Here is an 18,128-nt window from a genome sequence, read left to right as displayed (position 1 = left end):
TTATTTCCCAGCCTTTCCTCAAAAAGTTGAGTAGCAAAAATAAATTTTCATAAGCTTTCTTTTAAACGCTTGTGAGCTTCGATTCGTATACAGCAATGGTTATAGAATCTTACTTATTTTCTATAATCAATGACGAAATCGCAGAGTAAATAAACTAACCTCATAGTTCTATAGAGTATGGAATATTTTAATATTCAACCAGCTGTACGTTATAACAAATTATATTGCACTAAAAGAAACTAAATATTTCAAAGACTGCTCAAAAAAATGAATTAGAACATATGGCATTTTACTATGTATATTTAAATAATCTGCCATCCTCTTACCGAATAAATAAACGTATCAATAATTATAGCATTACATATAGTATAAATTAGTCAACCCTACGTATGTAATTTCATTTTTATCCAAATGCTGAATTTGGGTCACAAACGCTAAATGTTTACAGCTGTTACGTTAAAGCGAATGGTATTTTACTAAAAGCTATTTTAGAATGTTAGCGTCGGCTGCTAGACTTTTTGAAAATTAAAACTTAATTTCGAAAAAAAAATAAAACCCTAAACTAAAATTATGGCTTCCACAATCCCTAGTTCTCTAATTTATCTTTCTTTCAACACAAAAATCATAAAAATCCGTCGAGTGGTTGATTCAGAATCGTGAAATAAAAAAAAAACTTGTAACTTTTTAATATATATCATTAAAAAAAATACATGGGCCTTATGAGTTGCCATTCTGGTGACGAAATAACAACAATATATAAACATCGAATCAAAAGAAATCGAAGAAATTGCAATCACATGTTAATCACATGTTTTATTTACAGCGAGGGGTTGAATAGAGAAGCCTATAATATTTCTTCATTACAATCTAACAAAGATCTGATTCCCACTTATATTTACAAATTTGACTGATTTCAAATAGTATTGGATACAGATTAATAATTTTACCATACTCTATAAAACCTTTCCTAAGCAAGTATCATTGTTTAGTTTTTATTATAAATTTATGTGTATGTAGAATAAAAATCTAACCGTCCTTATCCTTTGAAGATGAACTATTGACAAGAATCAAACAAAAATGAATAACAAGACAATTCTACTTAAGAGTAGCATTAGCTCAGTTGAAACCAGCTCATGACGTGTATTATCATTATATTGTTAAAAACTTGTAAAATGTAAATAGAAATAGTCTAGCCATATATTTATTGTAACAAATCAATGTTATTATTAAACTAAAATTACGCAAATATTAGGATAATAATACATTGTGATTTTAAAAACAGAGAGAGAGATGTCTTATGAAATGTTGGTGATGAAAAACCCCCTGCTAGCAGATGGATTTAAGAGAGGAGTATTTCCAAAGGCTCTTCCGTGGTTAATGAGAAAAACGACACACCTACTTATTGTTTCAAACTTAACTGGTTTTTTTTTCCATTTCGTATTGCTTTTATTTACATGTATCTTAACACTTTTCTCTATCCAACTTTTTATGCCAGAATTTTTTTATATTATTTGGTTTTTAAATTTGTATCTGAAAAAATATTCGTTTTAGATGTAGCCTAATAATTCAGTTTTATGTTAATTAATTGTTATGAGAAGGGTTGTTATGTTTTACAGTCTTATTATGCCGCATTAAATATAAATGACTAGACACAGAATATTTTATGATAGTGTTCATTGTGATCTTTTCTTGGAGGATTGTAGGTTTTATGATTATAATACCGTACTGTAAATATTGCTAATTCTATGGGGCTTGTTAAAATTTTGAACCCAAATTCATGCTTCAGCTTCGTTTATTAACGTTGATTCTTATCAACATAATGTTAAAAAAGTATGAGTTACTCTTGTTTATATCATTTAAATGTTTTACCATTCATTGTTAGCCTAGATCCTATCCCTTAATATAATATTTCTTTTTACTAATTTTGTTTATTTCTATGGTTATTACTACCGGCTTGGATGTAGTAGATGTTATCATAAATGTAGTTAGGATCGCGTAGCACATCCTGACATTACATTTGCATACATATTGGAGTCTGAGGCATCAATGTATTTTCTTAACGTCCATATTGTTAATTGAATGTTTTCGTGTTCATCCTGGTCATAAAATTAATACATTGATTTCCCTTATTTGTTTTTATGTAAAGAATCTTAGTTCAACGACTATACAGGACAAGTAAAAGTGCCTTTAAAGCAGACCCAGTCTCGCTGAAAACATGAGACTACATCAGTTCACTAGCTTAGATATATAAGTAAATTAAAATTAACTAACTTATCACCAAAGCCCAAGTGTTATAACGTCCTAAAAATACGCGTTTAATTAAACCCCATCAATTGATATCTAGTCGAATACTGTATCCATTTAAAATTGTTGGTAAAAGTAGATGGTGGAGGTCAAAGACACTATAATGTCTTGACAACTCCGCTCAATTTCATGGATAATTTATTTTTTTTCTTCTAAAATGTATTTTAGTGCCAACAACAAATTTGAAGTTGAGTTCCAAAAACTGTAGAGGACTGACAGGATTGCGATGGAGGGAGGTGTAATCCTTTGTTGCTGTGTAAAGTCTGATTTATAACTCTCACATACAAGGGAAGCATTTCAAGCTTAAATATTATCACCGAGAGAAAACAGCAAAGGGAAAAATGATTTTAATTTTTGTTGTTGACAGATTTTTTTACATTTGATGGACACTAAGTGTACAGTGATATGGACACTATCCATATCTATGGTCACAATAAGTCTTATTGTGACCATAGATATGGATATAGATAGATATGCATAAAGAAATTTTATGGACGTAGCATTTTTAGATAAATAGGCTACCCAATTTACTTACCTTTACTTGATTTTCCACTTATATTTTACACTGCAAATATTTTTTTTTTTTTATGTTTGAATGGTTTAATTTTACCTAATAAGATACGTAATTGATTATTCTTTGGTAGAGTATCAAAAAAAGGGTTATCGAAGCATAAATTTGGCTGATTTTAAATAATATGTTTGACCCTTAAAATCATCGTTAAACGTAAACAAATCAGAGAATTACCGTTAGTAAATTATTCCTCCATTACTTAATAAGTTATTGTTCACAACAGCAGTAAATTTAAGAATTGCCAATATACTTAAAGTGAAATCAATTAAAAATATCTTGTGACCAAGTAAGCGGGTGAAAGCCGATCAGATCATTAAATAAGAGTTTAAACAGACGTAATTTCCCACGGATTCCTTCAATAATACGAGCTGGTAATGTATACTTGGCTTAACTCGTAATCACTGTTTGGAAATGGTATTCAAGTTTGTAATAATTTACATTTATTTCAAAATTATTAAAAAACCATATTCTCCAAAGGAATATTTATAATATATGTTATTGTCGATTGAAAAAATATTATCTTACAACAAGCTTTGTTGCCAGTTTTCTTATAAACATTGTACTACAACGTTATACAACTTCGTTGTGTTGTTTTACAAATTTGTTTTTTATTTGTTTTACAACATTGTTGTGTTGTTTTAAAGCATTGTTCAGTCTAACAGTTGCACAAAAGAGAACCAACTCACTTTCTTTTTCTGTCGAAATAATTGAAAAAGATGGACAAAAAGGAAGAACCGTTGTTGAAAACCACGCATTACCATGATTGGAAAACACGTAATGAAATGTTAACTACAACTTGGACTTGGAACTTATTATCGACACAGAATAATTAATGTTATTAAAAATCATTATGTAGTATCATAGACAAATGAATGGTGATACTACTTTTGAAATAGCAGCGTAAGTTGTAAATATGATTTTAGTAAATACGAAAAATATTAAGTATAAAAACGGAGCGAAGGAAAACTTGTTAAGATTTAAGAAGGTAAAATTATGATGAACAAATTGCAGCCCAAAGAATTTACCTTCGATTACCAAAATGGTTAGATTTTAGGAAGCGTCAAATTAACTTTTTAGATACCATCTTCATTGATCCAATAATATGATTAATGTAATAAGTAGCTGTGAAATGACTTGTATTACAACAATATTGAATTTTCCAAAGTTATTCGGCTGAATTAACATTGAGCTTTGACGTTGTAGAGTTTTATCTTGATTTAATTTAGTAAAAAAGTATTAGGTACTTTCAGGAGGTTAATATATATAAAACATGATATGTTTTAAACATAACAGGAAATATTTATTGATGTGTCACAGTTCTTGTGTGGTATGAAATCAATAAGCAAAATATATAGCAGTCAATAATCATAATATAAACATATTAATGCAATGATAAATGGAATTTGTCTTTAAGAGATTTTTGATGTTTTTTTTCTACGTGTTGGAGACTTAAAATCACTAAATCGAGGTCAAAACCAATGTTGAGAAGTTAGAATAAAGAAGTTAACTAAAAACCGGGGTAGGAAATCAAGCGTTATTGGGTTGTTTAGAAATGAAAAAATATACATAATAGAATTAAGTGTGTAATTATTTTCATTATTAGAATATTCATTTGAGAAATATATTTACAGTTAGTTTGTACCAAGTAATTCAGGAACAAGTACAACAATGTGTAAGTTCCAATATCGGGTCAAGTAGTTCAGAACAAGCCCCCATATCCTAGTTATGAGCCTTGTTCTGTCTTCCTTCGAGTACTAAATTACTTTCCCGGACAGTTGAAGAAAATGCAGTTTTGTTGTGTAAGCTATTTTATGTACCAGTTACAGATATAAGTGGTATGATAAAAAACAGAAGCGTTTTAATCCATATATTTTCATCATTGATAGTTACCGAGTGAAGCAAATTTATATTGTAAAGTGTAGTAAAAAACAATTTTTTTATTTTTATTTTATATTTAATTTATTTTTAATTAATTTTATTATTTTTTATTTAGGGAGTCACATTTTTGATCTTGGGAAGTTAAAAATGCTCTACTATTATAGACACATAATAGACATTTATAAATTGAAAATAAATTATAAGAAACTAAATAAATTATAGGAATTTTATGTCAAAATGTCGTGAGGAATTGTAACAGGAATTTTTATGACATACTGACCAAAATTGGTTGACTCGACAATACTTGGTGCTTCTAAAGAGTCATGAAACATGAGGAAATATGTGGTGTACAGACAATCTGCTTCAACCAACAACTAAAATTGCCTTACAAATTGGATAAAAGTATATATATTACTGATAAATTTAATTTAAACTCGAATAAGTAAGGGTTTAAACTACAAAAGTAAAAACCTACAAGGGCTAATTGTGAGAGACTTAATTATACAATAAAGAATTGCGAAATAAACGTTTGTCCAAATAAAACTAGCATCATGTTAGTTGAGCTTTAATAAGGTAACCTCATAACATTTATTTTTTTCCAATTGCATTGAAAAGTGTTTATATTAACATAGTATGTTTTAAAAGTATTTTTTACCGCCCGAATCGGTAACTGTATGTGTTATATGAATGTTAAAACTACTTTAACCTTAAATCCGATTTACCTTCAAATGGATTGTTCATTTGCAAAAAACAACATTGCCTTTGAAAGCTTTGTTATTTTGACAGAAAACACATTCTTTATTCGTTGTTTTTGGCTTTGAATATTTTCGAGTGTTTCTTTATCCCTGAATAAAAGGTTCCCTTATTGTTTTAGCAGAATTATTGTTGATATGATTTCAGTTCACATTGAAAAATTAAATATTTTGAATAATAAATTATTAGTTAGTAAACCGTAAAACTGTAATCATTAAAAAAGTTATGTTCTCCCAGCATATTGAGTATAAAATCCATTTTATCTCATATGAAAATGTTGATATAATTTTTTTTATCTTTCCTAGAAAATCTTTACTTTTAGTGGAAAAGAATATTGCACTCAAGTCTAAAGCATACTTTTCCCTGACACATCAAGCTCAGACCAAGATGTTCCCATAATCCTTAGCCAGAGTGACACAAATCCTACGTATTTTTAGTTTTTCACGCTTTTCCTCTACAATTTTTCTTTGTAAAACTGATTATGTGGGTATATTTAAGCATTCTTAAAAGATATATGAGTTGGATATTTCTGATCAATATTGAACTCAAGAGATAGTCTGTATGTTAAAAAATAAAACTTGATAAAAACTTGAATAAATTTGATGGTGAAACATTACAAAAACATGTATTTCTGCTCTTAGAATTTAATTTAACGTTAATTGATTTAACCACGTTTTGAAATGATGGTTTGAACATTTTGTGACAGCTATTTATAGGTATGTTTTGGAATTTTACTAAATTCTAAAACTTTTCCAGACATGGAAGATATGTAAAGTGAATCCTAAAGATGCTGTGTTCTAAATGTAATCGCGATTCGTTCATATGTTTTAGTAAAATGGCTCAAATTAACAATAAACTCGTCATCTTACTTTTAAAACCGTATTAATTGATCTGGAGGCGAGTTAGCGTAGCGAACGACCTAACCTGAAGGCAAGTGAGCGCAGCAAACGAGCTCCAACCTAAAGGTGAGTGAGCGTAGCGAACGAACTTCAACCAGGACGTGATTGAGCCATGCGAACGAGCTCACTTATGAAGTAAAACGGGGCAAAGCCCGCGGGTACAGCTGAATGAGCGTAGCGAACAAACTTCAACCTGGAGGCGAGTTAGCGTAGCGAACGAGCTAACCTGAAGGCAAGTGAGCGCAGCGAACGAGCTCCATTCTAAAGGTGAGTGAGCGTAGCGAACGAACTTCAACCAGGACGTGATTGAGCCATGCGAACGAGCTCACTTATGAAGTAAAACGGGGCAAAGCCCGCGGGTACAGCTAGTTTATAATGTTTTTGAAACTTTTGATACCATGCATCTGAGAGAAGGTAGTTGACATATGGAGAATAAGGGCCAACATGGAACTCAAAGCTTTGTATCAAGATCCAGTCATAATAGCTTTAATCAAAAGTACATGATTGAAGTTAGTAGATTGATAGGGCTGGCCATGCAAATAGAAGAGTGCTGAGCTCCACACCGAGAATGGCAGCGGAAAATCTTCCACGAGGCAGACGACCATTGGGGCGCCCAAGACTGTGATGGAAAGAGCAGGTGCAGAAGGTCATGCAGAGGCTCAACCTAACACCAGATCTCATGCAGGACCGAGATGGATAGCGAGCCGCTGTTGGGGTTTGAGTGGCCTTGTAGTTAAGGTGAGATAATGTGGTTCTCATATACGAGAAAAGTGTTCGTCCACTAAGATATCTATATGGTACATGGTATCTACATGGTTTTTATCTTTAGTTTTAACTACCAAAAACTATTTCTTTTGCCTACTTTCTAAAGAATGATTATGATAGAGAAGGAGAACATTTTCCGCGCTATACAACTTCATTCGTAACACATACTATAAAAAGTAAAAATTCAAATGACTTTGTTAAGTTCTTTTAATCTATTTATTACAATCTTGTTAACTGGTAACAGTCCCGAATACACAGCGGCATTGAAAGTTAAATTTACCTAAATGTCAAGGGAGGAAACACACATCTAAGTACCGCAACAACATTACAATGCAAATGTGTTCAGTAAGCCGTTTAGTTGTAAGGGATCCTCTTTGAGGGTTGTGATTCTGTTTTGCATATCAACTACCTGAAATAGCTTTCGAAGAGACGAGATGTGAGTACAACAACATACTCTGTACACATGAATTGTGTAAAACACGGGAATATTGGACAGATGTACGTATCAGCACTTAAATACATTGTAATCAAATTCAAGGAAATTATGTTCTGTTTTAATTGTCACACTTTTTGGAAGGTTTAATGCTAAAACCACTGTACAATGTTGCCAGCAAATAGTTAATTTTCTAATTTTTACTTTCAACCATTACGTTAAAAGAAGTGCAACGAAATTAAATATCATATATCATAAAAGATGAAAATCGTGTTTGGTTAGTAAATGTGTAATATAAAAATCCGGAACATGATGAAAGTCTTTGGGAACATTATGCGTCATTACTGTATTTTAAAAGTTTGAACCAGTTTAAGAATTGGAAATGTGTTACTTTGATGGATTCAGTTAGAAAACGTCATATTCATACATAAATATGTTAAAAATCTGGCTTATAAATTACAAAAAATATTGTTAACTGCTTTATGTTTAACATTTAGCTTATAAATTACAACGAATATTGTTTGTATCCACTCTAACAATACTTCAAAAACAATTAATTGTGTTTAATCATATTATGTCCTTAGTGTAACGTTCTTTAACAGCAAGTACAATTTAAACATCCAATCACTAAAAAATTAACTTAATCCAATAACAGTTTTATATTTTTCTTTCGTATCTTGTATTTTTCAAATGCCAATCCACCAGCTATTCATGGCAAAAATATTTTCTAGAGGAGACAATATTAATTTAAGTGTTTAATATAAAATTTTAAGATTTGATTTCAAGCAACGCACGATTCAATCGTATGGGGATGTAAGCTCATAAGGGAAATACAGATGTAAAGGTGTAAATATTTATGCAATACAATCAAGTGATCTTACAGCAAAGAAACCACACTAGAACAACCACAGACTTGGTACTTGATTAAAGCAGACCGCATCATAGCCACAGATTCTACCGAACTCTCATTACCCTTTTACTCCTAAGATGCAGGAATATTGTAACTTTTCTACTACCGATTACAATTATAAGTCTTAGCCATCAATATACAGCCATATATTTATTTAAATGTTTTATATATATCAAACTGGTTTCTAAGCCTTTCTCCCAGGAGATTTCAAGCCATGACATCCTTTAATTTAAGGTGGTCGGCTTTAAATAGAACATTGTAAAACGATATTATTTTTCAGGCATAGAGTAAAATTTCACTATTTAAGTTTGTATACCTTTACGGTTAGAAAATTTACTATTCCTGTACCAAAAAGTGTCAACAGGTGGTGTTTATTCATAGTAGGGGATTCATAGTGAAATAATAACCAGTTACTTAAAACACTGTATGCAATATGTTGAATTGATTGAAAACAAACACATTAGAAATGGTAAATTTAAGTAGAGAATAGCAAATAATATGAAAATTATCTTTAAAATAATTAATCAGTACAAACATAAAGTGTACAATTTTTAGTTAGAAATATATTTGTGGTTCTGTATTGATACATTATGCACGTCAGTTTCATACTTGATACAATACCAAGTTAATAACACCTGACTCTTTGTTATGAAGCCACCGTTAATTAAAAACACCCACCTCACCCTTTGCTTAAAGTCTTCCTTCAAAACCCATGTTTATGACTGCAGAGTAGCAGAGTACCCGTCCTTCGTACGGGGTTGGCATATAAGTATAAAAATGCTTATTGCAGTTTTACTCAAGCTTTGCGTTTGCTATGGGGGGAGGACACAGTTAGATAAAATTTGGTTCATAAGTTTACGGTATGATATAGTATAACACATCTACCAATGTCATAATGTTTTACCACTGCACCTAATTAATAGAAACAATATAAATTATCAAACATTCGCACAATATCACAAATTATTCATTAAATTAAAAACTCAAACCTAACTGTAAACAATCCTACTTTGACAGTTCTCATTGTGTATCACAGCATTTTGTTGCTGCTTAGTTCAAATTAGCTGTTGTCATATATGCAAAAGAAAAAATAATAATACTGCTGCACCCTGTTGGGAAACCTTATAACTTTTTAATACTATTGCATATTATAGAGTCAACTTGTAAAGTTGAAACCGCTGACTAAATTCTTTAATTCCCTTAAAATATGAATACTCATAAGGTTAACATGGGGAACTACAGAGCCACTGGGGCGGAGCCCGAAAGTATTTTTGAGATAAGAATATGCCTAAATGTTAATCGGGAATGTGATAGGGAATGATAGCTCACTATCATCATGCCAAATTTCAGCCCAATCCGTCCAGTAGTTTATGCGTGATTGAGCAACACACAAACACACACACAAACTCACAAACTTTCAGATTTATAATATTAGTAAGATAAACAGCTGGAAGTCAAATTTAAACACTTTCCATATCTGCAAACGTTTCAATGTTTGCGTCATTGAAGTTTTTAATATTTCCCAATTTAAATAATTTGCTGAAGTAAATCAATAACTCTCGTTGGAACTTATTTGTTTGTAAAGTGTTTTGCCCGCGGGATCACTTTGACGTCCCAACACCCAAACTCTTTCATCTCCACCATTTGTATGCTAGGAGTTGAATTATAAATGCCTAACTAGACATATATCATCAATCTAGTTTGAACCTAAAATAAAACACGCGGTTTTATAATTTATAGCATAAATGGTGATTAATCTCAATTTTTTCAGATTACCTACAGATCAATTTTAAAACAGTGTTAAAATAATTAGAAGTACCGATGACGCACTGCTAAGTTAAAAGAAACTCTGGTTTATAAGCATATTGAATGTAATTTCACCTATTGATAAATTACATGTGATTACATATAGGATTGATCTTTTTCTATTGATTCAGTCAATATATTTGTACATAAAACCATATTTTCCAGAAGATAACAATGGACCTGATCGTCATTCATTCACCATATGTGGTTATTTGAGCGAGACGGATGTTTTGTGGTTTTGCCTTGTGTTATAGAGTGATAGAGTTCCAACGTCAAAACTGCAATATACATTTATAGCTTAAACTTTATGATCTTGCATTAGTCTATATAGTGTAGTTATTTGTACTCCCAATGCATATATTTGCGTAATTGGTTTTTTGTATTGTTATTACTTTCAACACCTCTCTTACTATTCGTTTTTATAATATGAAGTATAAAATGGATTTTTTAATTAGTTGTAACTAAATTTTATGTATTCCTGGTTAAAGGACACATTAAAACTAATTGAGTAAACGTATTCAGCCTATAAAGCGTTAAAATTAATCTTAAATCTGGTTTATACTCATTAATAATAGACATTGAAAATGGTTTAAAATTATATATGTATATATGAGTGTAAGATAATTGTTAAAAATGTATATACAATTTGGAAATGAAGATGAGACATTGATGTCCCGGACTCCAATATGTATGCAAATGTAAAGTCTGGGTGCTACGCGATCCTACCTAACATTAAGGTGATAATCCGGGGTATTAAATAATAACGAATGCGAGTCAGACTAACGAATAACAATGTGGTATTTATCTCTATGTTTGCTATTGTTATAATTTTTGTACAAAGATTACATGCTATTTTCTTGTTGGTTTGTTGTAATCTTTAAATCGGCACTACACTTTTTTAGGTATGAAATATTTCATTAATATGGATTACATTTCAAAATTGTACTGGAATAAAAGTATGATTAGCGGGTTTGAAGTATGCTTATTATTGAAAATTATTATCTTTCCCTACTGTGTTGGTGTAAAGCTATTTAAATTATGCTACGCAACAATTGAAAACTCAAGAATGATTGCTGCTATTTTACAAGTCATAGAAATGTTTTCCAATTTTTAATGTGATGAGCAATAATATTATTAAAATAGTTGAGGTATAATTTAGTTTAAAGTTTGATTCTCCTATTATTCAAAGTATTTTACAGGCCTTTTGGATTAAAGTTATAATATAATATTTACTTATAATACGTATATTAAATATATATGTATTCTAATATATATTGTTTAGTAAAACATTTAAACATTCAGTACCAATTAAACATTCAAAAAACACATAAACATAAACATTCAGTAGGAATTTCTTGAAACAAACTAACACGTTTTAGCATTTAGGTCATTATCACAGTATATGATCAATAAAGACAATACAGTATATATAGACAATTAAGCTATTCTAACATAAGTGTAAGAATATTGTCTCGATCTTTTTATGGTAGCTATGTTAAATTATTTCTTAATAAGCATTTCTTTTTTTTTAGTTCAATTACTGATATATTTTATTATTTATGTTCGGTTTTTAATCAATATTGCATGTACACGAGAAGTCGGACAGGGAGAACTTCAAAGGAAGAAGCAATATCCGGACCGGAAGTCTTGTAAAGTGTTAGAGTGAACTCCTCTGTAGATCAGAGTGTGGAGTTGATATACGTGATTTACACTAAAATGCATCCTTATATGCATCGCAACATGTCAATAGTTGTTTGTGTAACTAGTGAGTAAAATGGCACTTTGCGCTCGCATTACACTTTATATTTTTCCTACAGTATATAAAGCATAAAAAAATGTCTTTAAAACACTATAGGCCTACAACACGTTTTTAAGTTAGGCTAAATCCAAGGCTCGAACGATGATCGTAGTCTTATCTTTAAGTGTTACCAACTTATCTACAAGCGTACACGTATCACGTGTCTAATAAAAGCACACTGTTTTGTGTTGTTTTGTTGAAATACTGGAGTGTGACAAAATATATGAGTGCTGCAAAAGTAAAATGAGTGCGGCAAAAGTAAGTAAATGCAGTAATTAACTAATAAGGTGCTTTAATCCCTGCAAGGAAGCTCACATTGTAAGGTAACTGTAGGTAAAAATACCATCCATAATGAAAACAACGCATACGATGGTAAAAAGTCCCATTTTCGTCATGTGGTATGTTTTTGTCACACTTGTTTATCATTTTACTTTTAAAAATGTTATACACCACTACTGGGCATAATATTACATAATAATTGTAACAGAGATGCAAAATGAAATACACTGTGTAGTAAAGGAAATAAAAGACCAGTAAGGAAAAGAGTCTTGGGGTGTGTACTCGAAAAGTTGATTGAAACTAATTCTTTTTTTAATTGTATATAATTGTAAAAATAGAAAGACGATTCATAAAAAATGAGGAACCATCTATAAAAGTAGCAATATAGAAAAATAACGTGCACTGTACTTTAAAATAGTTTATATTATTTTGACTTTAAAATATTGTAGCCTATTTTTGGTGTGGGTAACAAAAATATCACGAGCCAAAAACTCGATTTTAAATAAGTTTTATAAAAAACAAATAAAATACAAAGAAATTAAAAATGTTCCCATCCGTTAAGGGTTGGTTGTAAATAAACTAGCCAGACTTAAAAGTTGTTCACAAAAAGGATTGCATGTCTCGTTTGTCCTCATTAAGCACTACTTTTCTCCAAAACCACATCCCAGAAAAAATATTCTCTAAAGAAAACAAGAAAACCCACTCTATAACCTACGCAAAATGTTCCAACAGGTTAATAGTTTATCCAAATTCATCGTGTATAAACGATTACGAGGGTTTTTTACGGGATCCGAAGGTTTTATTACTGCTTCATTTTTTTCTTATTAGGCTAATATATTGTGATAAAATAAAAAAATATATCATGATTGATTTGTAGCAAACGGATTGATATTTTAATTAATAATTGTAACTTACGTCAATCAATCCAGTTGTGTATTGGAGGGACGTACGTTTCGACCTTTAGGCCATCTTCAGCCCCGCTGTTACACTAAGTTCCATCCTTAGTTGCATTGTTGGTGTAGCAACCGCGTCAAATATTTACAATGAAGAACATAAAAAACACAAAATCACGACATTGACGAAGACGAACACATTAGTAGGATCTGCAGCGATTGGGCAGAAATTGACCTTGAGATGATCTAGGTGTAGATAGGGTACTCTCAGCTGATTAGTTGACCACGTGACGTCAGTAGGTGTTTGTATTAAATTAAATATTAAATTATGGATAAAAAGTGTTGGCTTGACCGAGGATGGAACTCGATTCTTTTAATTGGTAGTTGTACGCGTTAGCTGGTTGAGCTACAACAGCAGTGTTATGGGTATAGAGTTTATAATGGTAAATGACACCTTACTTAACTTATATATACAGAGTGTGTATTGGAGGTTTGATTTTAACATGGTTTAATGCTAACCTATCATTGGAGGTTCACGGGTTCGAATCTAACCTATCATTTGGAGGTTCATGGCTTCGAATCTAACCTATCATTTCCGGTTATTTAATCCTAACCCTATGCTAGAGGTTCACGGGTTCAATCCTAACTTATGCTATGGGTTTAATCCTAACCTATCATTAGAGGTTCATGCGTTCGAATCTAACCTATGTTAGAGGTTCACGGGTTTGAATCTAACCAACCACTAATGGTATTGTATTATAGTGGGAGGTTTATGGGTTCAACCACAAACGTGTCATTTCCGGTTATCGGGTTTGATCCTAACATATGCTAGAGGTTTATGGGTTTGATGCTAACCTAGCTGGAGAGGTTTACGGGTTCAATCCTAACCTAGTTGGTTTAAAAAAAACACTTTATTCTATATATGTTGTAGTGTATAATGTTTAAGCAGAACCTTACCGTTGAGCATAAATACTGTCAAATGTTGGATGTTATGTGTTTTGAGATGTGTAAAAAATGTGTTTTTGGTATAGTGGGAGTTTAAGAGGTTCATGGGTTTGATCCTTTGTAAAAAAACATTTTATTTTATATATGCTATAGTGTATAATAAATGTTAAACAAACAGATGTTTAAAAACAGCTGAAAGAGGGCTTAACTTTACCACTAAAAGCTACCAAATATAGTATGTTTGACTTTATGCTGAATGAGTTATTTTGGGTTGTTTTTTCTTGTAGTGAGAGGTTCATGGGTTCGATTCCTAGTTGGTTATATGACCTTCATGACCTCGTATTGTATATGCATTCCACCAATTAACATATTCTCACTCTATGTGTATGTATGTTGCTGTTTTCCCGCTAACGGTTTTCGCTAGAACCTTATTTAAGTACATAGGAGCTGTCATCTGATAATGTAACCCTTCCGCCAAATTATATTACCTAGGAGCTGTTATCTGCTTTAGTAACATTACCATACCTATGTACGTAAATTAAGTATTAAATTATGAATAGAAGTGTGTACCTTGATCGGGTATCAAACCTTAATATTTAAGGTAATAGTCAAAGTGTCTTAGCCGTTGAGCTATGATCGCAACTAATAGCTTATGTTATTATGGATGAGGTAACGATTATGGCTGGTAAAAAGTGACCCCATATCCTATGTCTAGGGAAAGATGGCCTCTAACTAGTGGTGTTTAAATGAATGGAAATAGTTAACTAGTGGTATCTACAAGAAATAATGTGCAGTCCATGTATCCTGTTATCCCAAAGGAAAGATAACACAACCGAGGAAAACGTTGTGACACAAATATCCTTATCTAACCATATCCTGTGCTGCGATAAGTTACTGGTCACCAAGAAGTTGCTCTCTAATTATGTGTTATAAAATGACACTGGAGCGCTAGTATCAATGAAATATGTCTTAGGCAATTTCTATTGATGTATTGAATAACAAAGCATCTGCAGATCACCTGACAAAAATTATTCTATAGTAATGAATGTATATACTAACATACTTGTAACTATCTAACTGAAGATTCACTATAATGGATTACACCAACATTAGATATGCAAGTGATGTCCGGAGTAGCTTTTATTGACTTTTTTTATGAAAATAATATTTATGCACTACCTCAACTTTTAACTTCTGGGCACACTTAGAGAAATAACCATGTAATAAGACAATAGTTAAATTACCTATGTCTAATGGTTGAGTAATCTTTTATAGGAATTTGATGAAATATATCTTCAGTACTTGAACTTATGAGCTGGTAGATATTATATTAACAAAACAAATAACTGTTTGGTACCTAGGTATAATTTAATAGAACACGTGTGTCATGTATATTATGGGTTGGAACGTTTTGATGTAGCTGAAAATCTTGTTTGTTGCATCATTATAACAAGCTTAGTATACTTTTGTGAAGTGTTTAACATAATAATATATATTTCTATAATGAGGGTGAGCATTGTATCCGTCTATGTTGTCATATCTCATCTCCTTGTGTAGAAGAAATTTTAGTCACTTTAAAAAAAATAATTAATCCACTAGAAACAAATCTGTAAAACAATTTAGTTTTGATAGGGACTGTGGAAAAATTAATGTCCATTTAAATATAACTAAATGTAGCATTTTTATGTGGAGAAGTATATTGTCATCCTTGTGGTAATAAATAGCAACAACTATACATGTACTCAAAGTTACTGATGAAAATTTATTTATGTTAGGTTTCTATTCCCCATAAGAGCCCATGTTAATGTGTTGACCCCAACTACTCATATCCTCTGCCACGGTATGTATGCATGTAATAGTTATTTATGATTATTCAGCTTTGTAGTGAGTGGAGACCAAACACACACACATTATCACACGATGTCCTTACCGGAAGCTTGATAACCGCTATGATGCAAATACCCCCACTTAGTATTATTAAGCAGCATGTTGAAAGACATGTTTGACATACTGCTATACAATAATATATCCAAACTATATATATAGCACCTAAACAAGCAATGTTTTTAATGCTTTTTGTTATTGTTTAGTTCAAATTAACTGTTGTAATAAATGTAAAAAATAATTATTTGTGTAGGTAACCCTTTTTAAACAACTGAACATATAGAAGCAACTTGTGTTGTTGAAACAGCTGGAAAACTCTTTAATCTATAAAATGGGAACTATGTTATGGACTCCAAAACAGAATGTATGAATCATTCAGGCATTATTTAAGGATGGTTTATGTAGATTTGTCAAGAGGGCTCTAATGTCGGACTTTAGTAACTACAAGGTTTATAAATAATTTAAAGGAGATGTTTACTTTCACCATATGTTTTGTAGGTTTGAATAATTGCATCATTCTGTAATAGTTATGATTTGAAATAGTGTTACAATGTTTCTACAGTATAAAACTATTTTACTTCTGGTTAAGTACAACTGCAGCACACTTGTGCACTTAACAAAGCTTAAATCCTCTATTATTAATGTAAAAATAAGATGTAAAAACCCTTATCAAAGTGATGGAATTGCTTTAATATTTGTTCTATACCCACACAACTTAATGTAAACTATTAAGTGAATAATAACTGTGTGTGCTACCTCAGGTATTCAAATGCCTCTCAATATGTCATTAACCTACTGTGGTAGGTTTACTACCATTAAAAGAAGGAATTTCAATTATGTGAAACTTAAACCCGCCGAAGCTGTGCAACGTTACTAGACTAACAATTTAAAAAATGTCACCAAAATTGATTGAAGCTAAAACTATCAGTGGTAAGTTTAAAGGAGAAAAAGTCTTCAGTAAATAATATATTTTATTTTTTGAATCGTAGTTTCAAGTGACTGATACATAAAAGGTGCTAATCTGAAATAAACTTGAAAAATCTGTTTAATCCACAGACAATCAAGTAAAATAAATATTCTATTTCTGTTTTTGTTATACATTTCTATTATTTAATGTAATTAACAAATTACCGATTAAAATAATAATTGTTCAGCGCAGCAACAGGGTAACTGCTAGTTTCTTTTAAACATGAATATTGATAGCCTAAGTCCAACATGGGGGCTATAGAGCCGTTTGGGAAAGGATTTCTGTGATAAGAATATCAGGAATGTGAGCTATTATCATACAAAAATTTAACCCAATTTAACCTCCAAACATACAAACTTACACATTTATTAGTACAATCTCTAGAGATTACTATGGTCATGATATATTTAAACTAGTGGAAACTTTAAAAGTGGTTTAAACAAGCATCAGATATTTGTAAAATAAATCACATTACTCTTTTTATGACTTTAAAATGTCAAAATGCCTGCTAGACAGGACCTGATTGAATATGGGATCATGTTTATCACCAAACCCAACATATAACCCACCTTAACAATAAACATAAATATGAATAGTTGTAAAAGCTCACACGAATTGCCATAGGTAAACTGTTTGTCATACAAGTATTCCAGGAATTAAGATCTCCGTTACAGCTGTAGGTTTAGAAAGTAACCCTAATTCCCTACAACAATTGCTTTGAACACAGTTTTATAGTTTGTTGTAGATGATAGTGAATAAATACTTAAGCTCCTCTGATGTGAACGATTTTATATGACACGAATCCGCAGTTAAAACTTTAGTGTCTATACCAACACACACCTTCACCTTCAATAACACCTTTTAATAGTGTGAAAGGTTTAAACAACTAAAAAATATTAACATAACTATACCATAGGTCCTTATAAATACCTATCCTTATAAATAGCTATTATAATGAAAAAAAAACTAGACTCAATTCTACTCACATTCTAGAAGTTGACTAGGTTTATTTTATGATTTCAATGTCATACAACTTTGATGTA

Source organism: Macrosteles quadrilineatus, unplaced genomic scaffold (assembly GCF_028750875.1).
Source record: "Macrosteles quadrilineatus isolate MER2022 unplaced genomic scaffold, UCM_ALF_1.0 Scaffold_16__1_contigs__length_3527350, whole genome shotgun sequence".
In the NCBI taxonomy this organism is placed as follows: Eukaryota; Metazoa; Arthropoda; class Insecta; order Hemiptera; family Cicadellidae; genus Macrosteles; species Macrosteles quadrilineatus.
This window is presented reverse-complemented; position numbering follows the sequence as displayed.